We start from the raw sequence: 12,731 nt of genomic DNA on the forward strand, positions 1-12,731 counted from the left end.
AGCCTAACGAACATGAAAGATAACAATACGCTAACCCAAAGAGAGGCCTAAAAACCAACCAGCAAGTCGATTCCCGGAACAATCCCTCGTCAGGTCACCATAAGGCACCAAACATGTAGCCGGAACATTTAACCCGTTTGAAGGGCCTAATCATACGTATATTAAACCAATTCCTTGCAACACAAAGAACTACCATAACAGATTAGATCTACTAAGCAATAACAGAGCAAGGCGCTGCCCTTGCACTTGAGATCACGTACAAGAGCAGCTAAACGATTACGAACAGCAAGCAAAACATGGATTTACTATTCAAAACTAATGCAGCATCATAATCGTTTAAGATAACTAGTGTTACTCCCATCAAAAATGCTTCAGTACGAGAAACACATGGATAAATAGATAAAAGTAACGCTGCTCCGACCATGCGGAACATGATCGGAGCAGCATGACGATCACCTGGAAAAAGCCCTTGGGGAAGGGGTGGCGATGCGCCGAGAGTTTGTTGTGAATGCTTGATTGATTCTTTTATTGAATCTCACGATACATATTTAGAGTCCAGAGACTTGCTCTTTTCTAACTAACCCTAGCTGATTACGATACAATCTCTAACTTACTATATTTAAACTATCCTTAGATACACGGCCATCCTAGCCCTTGACACGTTCGCACAGAAGCCGATTTGCAGACTGTTACCATGCTCTCCTTCAGCCCATGACACTCTCGGCCCATCCTTTGGCCCAGTCAAATTATGGCGATAACACTGCCGGAAGAGGAATGATGGGGACTAAGAGCAGGATCTCCATGCTCTGAGTCGATCTCGGAGACTCCTTCAACTTCTTCAGGTTCTTCTTCTTCTTCTTCACTCTCAAACTCATCAACATCAGGATGCACTGATTGCTCATGAAGCATGTTGATATGGTCAATAGCTTGGCCAAGATTAAGGTTGAGCTCATGAACTTGCTCCTAGAGAAAGTCAATGACAGTGTCGCGCTGAACAATAAGAGCATCGCTCTCTACAATCTGATCCTCTCGATGCTGAATGGTTTCATCCCGCTGTGTAATAATCTCTTCCTTGGCAGTGACAGTGGCTTGGAGTTCCTCAATCTGCATGTTCTGCCGACCAATCTGATTATGATACCCTTGGGCTATGCTGGTCAGTCGATATATACCGTGCTGCTGAAGTGTCTGGTAGCGGTTCCGTGCATTCATAAATCTGACTGCAGTGCGTAGAGTCTCTCCGGCCAGACTTCCCAGTAAGTGATCATAGTATGTCTGTCACACCCGATTTACAAGAACATAAATCGAGCAATCATATATGCGCCAGGATCAAATCACGCATATATACAACAGAATCATCAAGATATCACAACACATATCTCGAAATAAGAATGTATAAATTATAAATGAATATCTTTATTACAACTGAATCAAGAATCAGTTCAATGGATGCGGAAGCGTAAAATAAATACATGAAGAACCGGGCGCCACAGGGACGTCGGCTGGGAGACAAACGCCTAGACATCGTCAAGTCCGCTGATGTAGTCCTCCACGTTGCCTGGTGCTGAGCAGCAGTCGAAGATATCCCAAGAGAACAGAAGGGTAGAGAAGGCAAGTGTGAGTACACAAATTGTACTCAACAAATATAACACGAATTATGAGGCTCTAAGGTTAGCTGACTCAACTGCATTAGCTTTTAATCTTGGAAAATTTTATTAAAGCTATTTACTACAAGTGGATGAATTACCATAACCCAAGTTACATAATAATAAATCAAAATTAACCATGAGTCTACTGAAAACCAAGCCAAAACCACCAAAGGCAAACCCCACTAATCAGACGGAGGATCTGGGCCGCTCATGACCGTGAGCGCGGCTAGTATACCAGTTTTACACTCTCGAGAGGTTGCACAACTTTATCCACAAGTCATGAGCTACGCTAGTTGTTCATCACACTTCCTTAGGTGAGATGACTGGCAAAGCACTACGAGACCATTACAAAGGAACATGTTAGTAAGGTGTAACCGCTAAGGTTTCTGGATCGGCGACGATGGGGCCCACCTCACGGGGGTACAAGCACACAGCACAGACCAAGCTGAAGGAGCAGGGACCATTGAAGCTTACCACCCCTCTTGCCCCGCAGGTAAGTTACTCCCAAACCAAAATGACCTAATTAGTAAGTCAAGACCGTCCCATTCCATACTTGTGGTTGCGCGGTTGTCCCAGGTGGTCGCTCAAGCACACAGCACAGAGGGCCACTCTCAGAATTAAGTTGCATATAACCATTAATCAAATTTAATTACAAAGAACCATTACATGTGAGAGCACAGCACCTAGCACAACTAACCAAAGTGATAGGATGTTCATGTTATACTTGCCTTCCTCAAAGTTCTCCTGCTACTGCTCAAAGGGCTCTGAAGAAAGTGGCTCCTGGTACTCTTCCGGTGGCTCAACGTATACTCACGAACGAAATGTCCAAAACATGGTCCACACATGCACATACATGCAAACAATGGCAAAAGATAAGAAACAGTACAATAATACAGTAAAATAGCACACAAAACTAAGCTAAAGCCATTCTACGTGTTACAACGATTGCATGAGCGTGAAAACCATCTAAAACAGAGCTAAGACGCGAAAACTAGGGTTAACACAAGGTCCAGGGGCTTTTCTGTAAGAAAACAGGAGTTCCAGGGGATTCTGCGCAAAACCTAAGGGCTTAAACCTAACTAAAGGTTAGTCTTAGGGTCTAACAAGCAACAAAACACAAGGCATAGACGGCGGGTACTAATCCTAGGAAGCTTAGGGGCCTAAACCTTAAAAATAGGACCTAACTGTAATTACTTTTGAACTAGGGGTGGACTGCGGGTTGTTTTTGGGAAAACCCAGGGACTCTTTAACAAAAATGTAAGGCTGAACCAATATCTTTGGCTTTGATCTGCTGGATCTCGATCCAATGGCTACAGTTCGATGAGATCGGGATCTAATCAAGGGCTTTGATTGCAGATCGGACAGCCCGGGCTAAATGACTCGATCCCGCAGCGGCGCGGCTCGGGGTTCGCCGGAGCTGTGCGTTTCGGATGCTCCTGTGGCCTAGACTTCTCGAGCTCAGGTCTAGGAGCACCACCGTGGCACGTGGGATCCATCTAGGGTAGTGGCTAGGCCTGGCGAGGCTCGGGCTACGCGCGAGGCAGCGAGGGGCGGATCGGCACGGCGGAGCTCGCCGGCGTGCGGCGCTCTGGGCGTAAAGGTGAGCTACGGTCTACCCTAACCTGCGTAGAAGGAACAAGGATGCATGCGGGGGCTCACCGAGGACTTGGGTTGGCCGGAGCTAGAGTGCAGGGCGGCCGTCGACGGTGGCCGGGCGGCGGAGGTGGTCGAGGCTTGCGGGGAAGGTCGCGTGGAGGGACTCCGGGGTGCTGGGCACCTTTGATCGACTAAGGGGGTGCCGGCGGCGGCTCCTTGGTGAAATTTCAGTGATGCAGAAGCTCGGGGCTCAATTGCCAGCTCGGGGAGCTCCCTGGGGCTGAGGCGAATCTGTTGCAGGGCTCAGCGAGGTCGGGGGTGCAGCGGAGCGACAGCTCGACGGCGACGCAGAGGAGCCGGCGCGGCGCAGCAAACGGGCGGCGGCGCTGAGGGTGTCTCGGGTTCTGCGAGGCTTAGGGTTAGGGTTCCAGGGGGCGTGGGAAACCCTTTTGTAGGGCGGCGGGGCAGCCTCGGCATGAGGGCCCAAGGAGGGGGCTCGCCGGGGATCTCGGCGGCCGGTGCGCATCGGGGAGAAGGAAGGAGATGAGAGGGGAGGCGCTGATAGGTGGGGACAGGCTACCACACAGAGATAGAGGGAGGAGGCGCGGCTCGGGCTGGCGCTGAGGGAGCTGGGCCGGGGTGGCTGTTGGGCCACGGGGAGAAGAGGCCGGCCCAAGAGGGAGGAGGGGGAAGGAGAGCAGGCCGGGCAAGACGCTGGTGGTTTGGGCTGCTTTCTCTTCTCTTTTTCCTTTCCCTTTTCTATTTCTTTCCTGATTTCCAAACTCAAATCTATTTGAATTCAGATAAACTTTGAATTCAAAACCCTATGCACTCAACACAATTAAAATTATGCTCCAGCATGAATGCACAAACATGTTGATCCTATGATAAATTTTAATTTCTTATGGTATAAAATTAATTTAAATGTTGGATAAATCAAGAAAAACTTTAGAAACTTTATTTAAGCCAAAATAAGTTCATTAAAAATTCTGATATTTACATTAGGGTGTTACAAACCTACCCCCCTTACAGGAATCTCATCCCGAGATTCGAATAGGCTAGCTAGCAAAGAGATCGGGATATGTCTTCCTCAGCTCATCTTTTCGCTCCCAGGTAGCCTCATCCTCCGTGTGATGACTCCACTGAAGACGGCACATATTGATCTTCTTGTTTCTGGTAACTCTCTCAGATGTCTCCAGAATCTTCACCGGATGTTCGGTGTAGGTCAGATCTTCCTGCACATCCAACCCTTCTAGCGGTGCTTGCTCTTCTGGCACCTTCAAGCACTTCTTCAGCTGAGACACGTGGAACACATCATGCACTCCCGAGAGGTTGGGAGGCAACTCCAAGCGGTATGCTACCTCACCCTTCCGTTCCAACACCTTGAACGGACCAATGTATCGAGGGGCTAGCTTCCCTCATCGGCGAGACCTTCAGGTACACATGATCACCCACTGCAAAGGTCAGATCTCGACGACGAACATCCGTGTAGCTCTTCTGACGAGTCTGTGCGACCCTCAGGTTCTCTCGCACCTGCTATACCAGCTGTTCTGCTTCCTCAACAATATCGGGACCAAATACCTGCCTCTCGCCAATCTGATCCCAATACAACGGAGTTCTGCACTTCCTACCGTACAAGGCCTCGAAGGGAGACTTCTTCAGACTGGCCTGATAACTATTATTATACGAGAACTCTGCAAACAACGAGTATTTATCCCAGTTGGTACTATACTGAATAGCGCAGGCTCAAAGTATATCCTCCAACACTTGGTTGGTTCTCTCTGTCTGCCCATCTATCTGAGGATGATAAGCGGTGCTGAAACGCAGCTTCGTATCCAACGAATCATGCAACTGCTCCCAGAACCGTGAAGTGAACTGAGATCCTCGGTCAGATATGATCTTCTTCGGAACACCATGCAGACAGACGATCCTGGAGATGTACAACTCTGCGAGTCTGGCACCAGAGTAAGTAGTGTTCACCGAGATGAAGTGGGCAACCTTCGTCAACCGATCCACTACTACCCATATGGAGTTGTACCCTTTCTGCGTACGAGGCAATCCAACGATGAAATCCATAGTGATCTCCTCTCATTTCCACTCTGGAATCTTCAACGGCTGCAATAGACCTGCTGGCCTTTGATGTTCTGCCTTGACACGCTGACAAGTGTCACAGATAGCCACGTACTCCACAACGGAATGCTTCATTCCATACCACCAAAATCGTTCCTTGAGGTCATAATACATCTTCCTGCTGCCTAGATGAATGGAATATGCTGTATCATGAGCCTCACTCAAGATCAGCTTCCTGAGATCCTCTACATCTGGCACACATATCCGGCCCTTGTACCACAAGGTACCCTGATCATCCTCTCTAAAATGAGGTGCTTTGCCAATCTTGAGCAATTCACGGATCTCCTGCAGCTTCTTATCATCTTTCTGATGCTGCCTAATCTCTGCCTCTAGAGTGGGTTCTGCCTCAAATGATGCACTCGAGGTGTGATGCAAGAAACCCAAACTCAACTGCTCAAATTCCTCGCACAACTCCTGAGGCATCTGAAAAGCCACGGCCATGTTAACATAGCTCTTCCTACTCAGAGCATCTGCTACAACATTGGCCTTGCCCGGATGATAGTGAATCTCCAGGTCATAATCCTTGACCAACTCTAGCCATCTTCTCTGCCGCATGTTCAGCTCACTCTGAGTGAAAATGTATTTGAGGCTCTTGTGGTCGGTGTAAATGTCACACCTCTGCCCAAACAAGTAATGCCTCCATATCTTCAGAGCATGCACAACTACGGCTAACTCCAGATCATGAGTGGGATAATTCAGCTCGTGCCGGCACAACTGCCGCGAGGCATAAGCGATCACCCTGCCTTCCTGCATCAGGATGCAACCAAGACCATCCCTCGAAGCATCACAATACACTGTGAACCTCTTGCTCTGGTCTGGTAGAGTAAGGACTGGCGCTGTAGTCAACCTTTTCTTCAGCTCCTCGAAGGCCTTCTAGCGCTCATCAGTCCAAGAGAAATCCACACCCTTCTCTAGCAAGGAAGTCAAAGGCTTCGCAATCTTGGAGAAATTCTCAATGAACCTCTGATAATATCCTACTAAGCCTAGAAAAGAGCGGACTTCCTTCACTGTCTGCGGTACCACCTAGTCAAGCACATCCTTCACCTTTCCGGGGTCCACCGCAATACCTCCCTTGGAGATTACAAGACCGAGGAATGGAACCTCATCAATCCAGAATTTGCACTTGCTGAGCTTGGCATACAGCTCGTGCTCTCTGAGCCTCTGCAACACAAGCCTCAGATGTTTCTCATGCTCTGCCTCTGACTTGGAATATAACAGGATATCATTAATGAATATCACCACAAAGGTGTCCAGATAATCCATGAAATTCTTGTTCATCAGATGCATGAAGAAAGCCGGAGCATTGGTCAAGCCAAAGGACATGACCGTATACTCGTATAGCCCATACTTGCAGGTGAATGCCATCTTCGAGATATCCTCAGGATGAATCTTCAGCTGGTGATAACCCGAACGCAGATCAATCTTCGAGAATACACAAGCACCCTGAAGTTGATCAACGAGATCCTCAATACGAGGCAATGGATGCTTGTTCTTGATGGTGACTGCATTCAGATCCTGATAATCGACGCACATTCTCTTTGCTCCATCCTTCTTCTCTACAAGCAATACAGGAAAAGCCCAAGGAGAGAAACTACGATGGATATAACCCTTGGCTAGCAACTCGTCAACAGTCTTCTTAACTTCCTCATGCTCAACGGGTGCCATACGATAGGGCCGCTTAGCAATAGGAGCTGTGCCAGGCAAGAGATCAATAGAAAACTCAATGTCGCGATCAGGCGGCATACCTGGCAAATCATCCGGAAAGACATCCGGGAATTCAGACACCACGCGAATACCATCCGTGGGTCTAGCCTCCATCTGACAAAGAATTCCAGAAGGCTCCGAAGCACTGACTGTGACCTCCTGTCCATCCGGTGCCGACAAGTGGACAGTCCTCCAAGCACAATCAATCCTGACACCCCATCTAACAAGGGTCTCCATTCCCAAAATCACATCGATACCCTTGGTGTCTAGCACCATCAGATTAGCACTGAACTCTATGCCCCTTATGACAACACTGACTCTGGGATAGAAGATATGAGACCTCAACTGCCCTCCCAGTGAAGATACTAACATGCCCCTCTTTAATGTGCTAGTATGAATGCCATGATGCTCGACAAAAGACCGAGTAATGAAAGAATGCGTAGCACTAGTATCAAAAAGCACTATAGCAGGGTGAGTATTGACCATGAACGTACCAATAACCACGTTGGGAGCCTCGGCTGCCGACTCGTCCGTCACATGGTTCACCCTGCCCTGGGATGGTGCCTTGGGCTGAGCTAGGCGCCCCTGCTGTCCAGACTGCGCCTGCCGAGGACAAACGTTGCCGTAGTGTCCCTGCTCGCCGCAGTGATAGCACGCCCGTGGGAATGTTGGAGCCTGCTGTCCGGCAGGAGGAGTAGGCACTCCCTGCCGTGGAGCTGGTGGAGCCGGTGGAGCAGAGCGTGCCGGAGGCGCTGGAAGCCTCTGGCCCTGTCCCGCCTGTTGATGCTGCTGAGGACGAGGCGGGTACTGCTGCTGTCGCTCCTGGTACGACTGGATCTGCCTCTGCTGCTGCTGCTGGTACTGGTACCGAGGCCGAGTGTTGCTGCCAGTCGCAGTAGGAGCCATCTTCCTCTTCTTCTCCGCGTTTGCGCTCAGTGTTGAGGGCAGAATCAACCAGATGGTTGAAGTTGTCGAAGCGGTGGTTCATGAGCGCGTACTCTAGGTGATCATCCAGCCCTCCCTGAAGCGCTCCTGCTTATCGCCATCATTGGCGACCTCAGCGGGGGTGTAGCGAGCGAGCTGGAGGAAACAATCACGGTACTCGGTCACCGTCATAGCTCCCTGAAATGATAAGTATCGGAAAAAGAATACAGAAATTACTCAGCATTTCCAATTTCACGAAGATAAACAAGGGTGGGCTTGAGCTCAAAAAGAAATTGCGGGAAGATTTTACTCCAATTTACCTGCTTAAGCGCAAGGAACTCCTTATGCTTCATTTTCATCACTCCAGCAGGGATGTGGTGGTTCCTGAAACGCTCCCGGAACTAGACCCAAGTGAGGACGTCGTGGTCCCGGGCTGGATAGGACTCCCACCAATCGAGAGCTGAGCCTCGCAGCTGCCCTACTGCGTACAGAACTCGCTCCGTGTCGTCGCACTGAGCGACGTGCAACTGGCGTTCCACCGAGCGAAGCCAGTCGTTAGCCTGGAGTGGATCAGCCACATGGGAGAACGTCAGCCTGTCGCGGGGCTGCTGCAGTGGAGGAGGTGGCGGCTGAGCGTGGATCTGCTGCAACGTCTGAACAGTGTTGTTCAGTGTGGCCATCATCTGCATCTTGAGCTGGAAGAGCTGCTCCGGAGTCAGAGGTGGAGGCATCAGCAGTGGCTGGTCGGTACCCTAGTTGTTCTGCCCCTGCTGGCTAGAACCGGTGCCGGTGCTCCTGGTGTTCACCATCTGCTTGCAGCAGACGAAAGTTTATAAGAGACAGATATGGTACGACTCTGGAAAAAAAACTCTGGCAGGATAAAGTAGAGAGTAAATAGTGTACGGTTTTACCCCCTCCCCCAACCATCTATCTCAGTTTTATTACTTAATTCAAGTTTGCATTAAATTTGTTTTGCATAAGCGAGTGTAACTTCTAAACTATGCAATCAACCGAAAATTCAAATCAAACATGTTGCACAATCACAAACAATCAATATCCACATCTTTAGCTGAGTTTATCACTCCACTCGACTAAACAAACAGGCGCTCTAGCGTATTTTTCTTTTGCAAGGCATCCTAGGCTTATGAGGACAGTCAGAAAATTGCAGGCCAACGTCTACGGGGAATAGACTAATTCTCGGAAAAGGCAAAAGAGAGTTAGCAAATCGAGGTTTAAGGCTCAAGGAATAGAAGCAGAGAATGGGTGAGTTTTGGGGAAGCAAGGCAAGAGAAAGGAAATCCTTAACTCGACCATTTCTATCTAGGCTTCGTCCTACAGTCGACACAGCTCTGATACCAATTCTGTCACACCCGATTTACAAGAACATAAACCGAGCAATCATATATGCACCAGGATCAAATCACGCATATATACAACAGAATCATCAAGATATCACAACACGTATCTCGAAATAAGAGCGTATAAATTATAAATGAATATCTTTATTACAACTGAATCAAGAATTAGTTCAATGGACGTAGAAGCGTAAAATAAATACATGAAGAACCGGGCGCCATAGGGACGTCGGCTGGGAGACAAACACCTCCTTCAGCCCATGACACTCTCGGCCCATCCTTTGGCCCAGTCAAATTATGGCGATAACAGTGCCGGAAGAGGAATGATGGGGACTAAGAGCAAGATCTCCATGCTCTGAGTCGATCCCGGAGACTCCTTCAACTTCTTCAGGTTTTTCTTCTTCTTCTTCACTCTCAAACTCATCAACATCAGGATGCACTGGTTGCTCATGAAGCATGTTGATATGGTCAATAGCTTGGCCAAGATTAAGGTTGAGCTCATGAACTTGCTCTTGGAGAAAGTCAATGACAGTGTCGCGCTGAACAATAAGAGCATCACTCTCTACAATCTTATCCTCTCGATGCTGAATGGTTTCATCCCGCTGTGTAATAATCTCTTCCTGGCAGCGACAGTGGCTTGGAGTTCCTCAATCTGCGTATTCTGCCGACCAATCTGATTACGATACCCTTGGGCTATGCTGGTCAGTCGATATATACCGTGCTGCTGAAGTATCTGGTAGCGGTTCTGTGCATTCATAAATTTGACTACAGTGCGTAGAGTCTCTCCGGCCAGACTTCCCAGTAAGTGATCATAGTATGTCTGTCACACCCGATTTACAAGAACATAAATCGAGCAATCATATATGCGCCAGGATCAAATCACGCATATATACAATAGAATCATCAAGATATCACAACACGTATCTCGAAATAAGAGCGTATAAATTATAAATGAATATCTTTATTACAACTGAATCAAGAATCAGTTCAAGGGATGCGGAAGCGTAAAATAAATATATGAGGAACCGGGCGCCACAGGGACGTCGGCTGGGAGACAGACACCTAGAAATCGTCAAGTCCGCTGATGTAGTCCTCCACGTTGCCTGGTGCTGAGCAGTAGTCGAAGATATCCCAAAGAGAACAGAAGGGTAGAGAAGGCAAGTGTGAGTAAACAAATTGTACTCAACAAATATAACACGAAATATGAGGCTCTAAGGTTAGCTGACTCAACTGCATTAGCTTTTAATCTTGGCAAATTTTATTAAAGCTATTTACTACAAGTGGATGAATTACCATAACCCAAGTTACATAATAATTAATCAAAATTAACCATGAGTCTACTGAAAACCAAGCCAAAACCACCAAAGGCAAACCCCACTAATCAGACGGAGGATCTGGGCCGCTCATGACCGTGAGCACGGCTAGTATACGAGTTTTACACTCTCGAGAGGTTGCACAACTTTACCCACAAGTCGTGAGCTACGCTAGTTGTTCATCACACTTCCTGAGGTGAGATGACTAGCAAGCGCACTACGAGACCATTACAAAGGATCACGTTAGTAAGGTGTAACCGCTAAGGTTTCTGGATCGGCGATGATGGGGCCCACCTCACGGGGGTACAAGCACACAGCACAGACCAAGCCGAAGGAGCAGGGACCATTGAAGCTTACCACCCCTCTTGCCCCGCATGTAAGTTACTCCCAAACCAAAATGACCTAATTAGTAAGTCAAGACCGTCCCATTCAAGTCTTGTGGTTGCGCGGTTGTCCCAGGTTGTCGCTCTATGAACCTATCCTTAGGGAGAGTGGCCAACCAAGCACTAAGCACCGTGCTGGCCCCCTAAACCATGTTTCTAACAAAAACATATTTTAAGGAGACGTGAGCCACTCAAGCACACAGCACAGAGGGCCACTCTCAGAATTAAGTTGCATATAACCATTAATCAAATTTAATTACAAAGGACCATTACATGTGAGAGCGCAGCACCTAGCACAACTAACCAAAATGCAACCCAAGGTATTATATAAAGGATGATAGTGGCTAGGAAATCCTTATAGGCATACAGAATTAAAATGCAGTATGAAATTGTATTTAAAAGTGATAGGATGTTCATGTTATACTTGCCTTCCTCAAAGTTCTCCTACTGCTGCTCAAAGGGCCCTGAAGAAAGTGGCTCCTGGTACTCTTCCGGTGGCTCAACGTCTACTCACGAACAAAACATCCAAAACATGGTCCACACATGCACATACATGCAAACAATGGCAAAAGATAAGAAACAGTACAACAATACAGTAAAATAGCACACAAAACTAAGCTAAAGCCATTCTACGCATTACAATGATCGCGTGAGCGTGAAAACCATCTAAAACGGAGCTAAGACGCGAAAACTAGGGTTAAAACAAGGTACAGGGGCTTTTCTGTAAGAAAACAGGAGTTCTAGGGGGTTCTGCGCAAAAACTAAGGACTTAAAAGTGGCAGAACCAACCTAAATTACACCGGCTCAAGTACGCAAGTCCTTTCTCAAGGGCTCCAATGTGCTTCAAATGGTGTAACCCCTTGGCCTGTCGGGTAGCGTCCCGATAAACCACCGATACAGGATCAAATAAGGTTACCTCACACGAAGGTGAGTCCAGAGATACAGTCACCATCATATTTTACATCATATGGGATTACATTACAAGAGTTTCCAAAAGTAGTATGAAGTTCCAAATTTAGAAAAGTTATTACAAACTGTTAAAGTTATGGTTTTTGGCAGCGGAAAACATATGCGATGATTAACAACACGTCGTCAAGACGGATGTCATGCTAAGCCTGGGCACGACATTACTCGGTATCATCAGTGTTGGCCGGGGACGGATCCCATTCCACGGACCAATCATCTGGAAGAGCACAGGGCCGAGACAGGGAAGAGTAGGGTCTTCAAAGACTTTACCTGAAAAATATATAACTAGCAAGACGGAGTATACTAATACTCAGCAAGGCTTACCCGTTCATGGTATACATAGCCATGTATCTAGACTTATGAAGGCTTTTAGCTTTGGGTAGAGTTTTCAGCTGAAAAGCATCAAAGAGTAGATCCTTAATGTCAACTTTTAGCTTTCAAGTTCTATGTGATTATTCATTCTAGGTAGGCACCTATAGCTATTCAGGCATGGTAGAAACTTTAGCCAAACATCATCTTTGATAACCATAACATTGCTCTTGTTACTCTGTGTGACAAAGGGATTAAACAGTCTCAATTTCCGTGAGAAACGGATAATTCTGAATTGAATTTCTAACCATGCAAGGATAAACCTAACTCACACGCTTGGAACACCAAAAGGTCGTTCCGAAGCAACCGTTTGCCTTTCATTCCAACTCGTGGATCAGAGCCACC

The sequence above is a fragment of the Panicum hallii genome, chromosome 2 (genome assembly GCF_002211085.1).
Source record: "Panicum hallii strain FIL2 chromosome 2, PHallii_v3.1, whole genome shotgun sequence".
Lineage (NCBI taxonomy): Eukaryota > Viridiplantae > Streptophyta > Magnoliopsida > Poales > Poaceae > Panicum > Panicum hallii.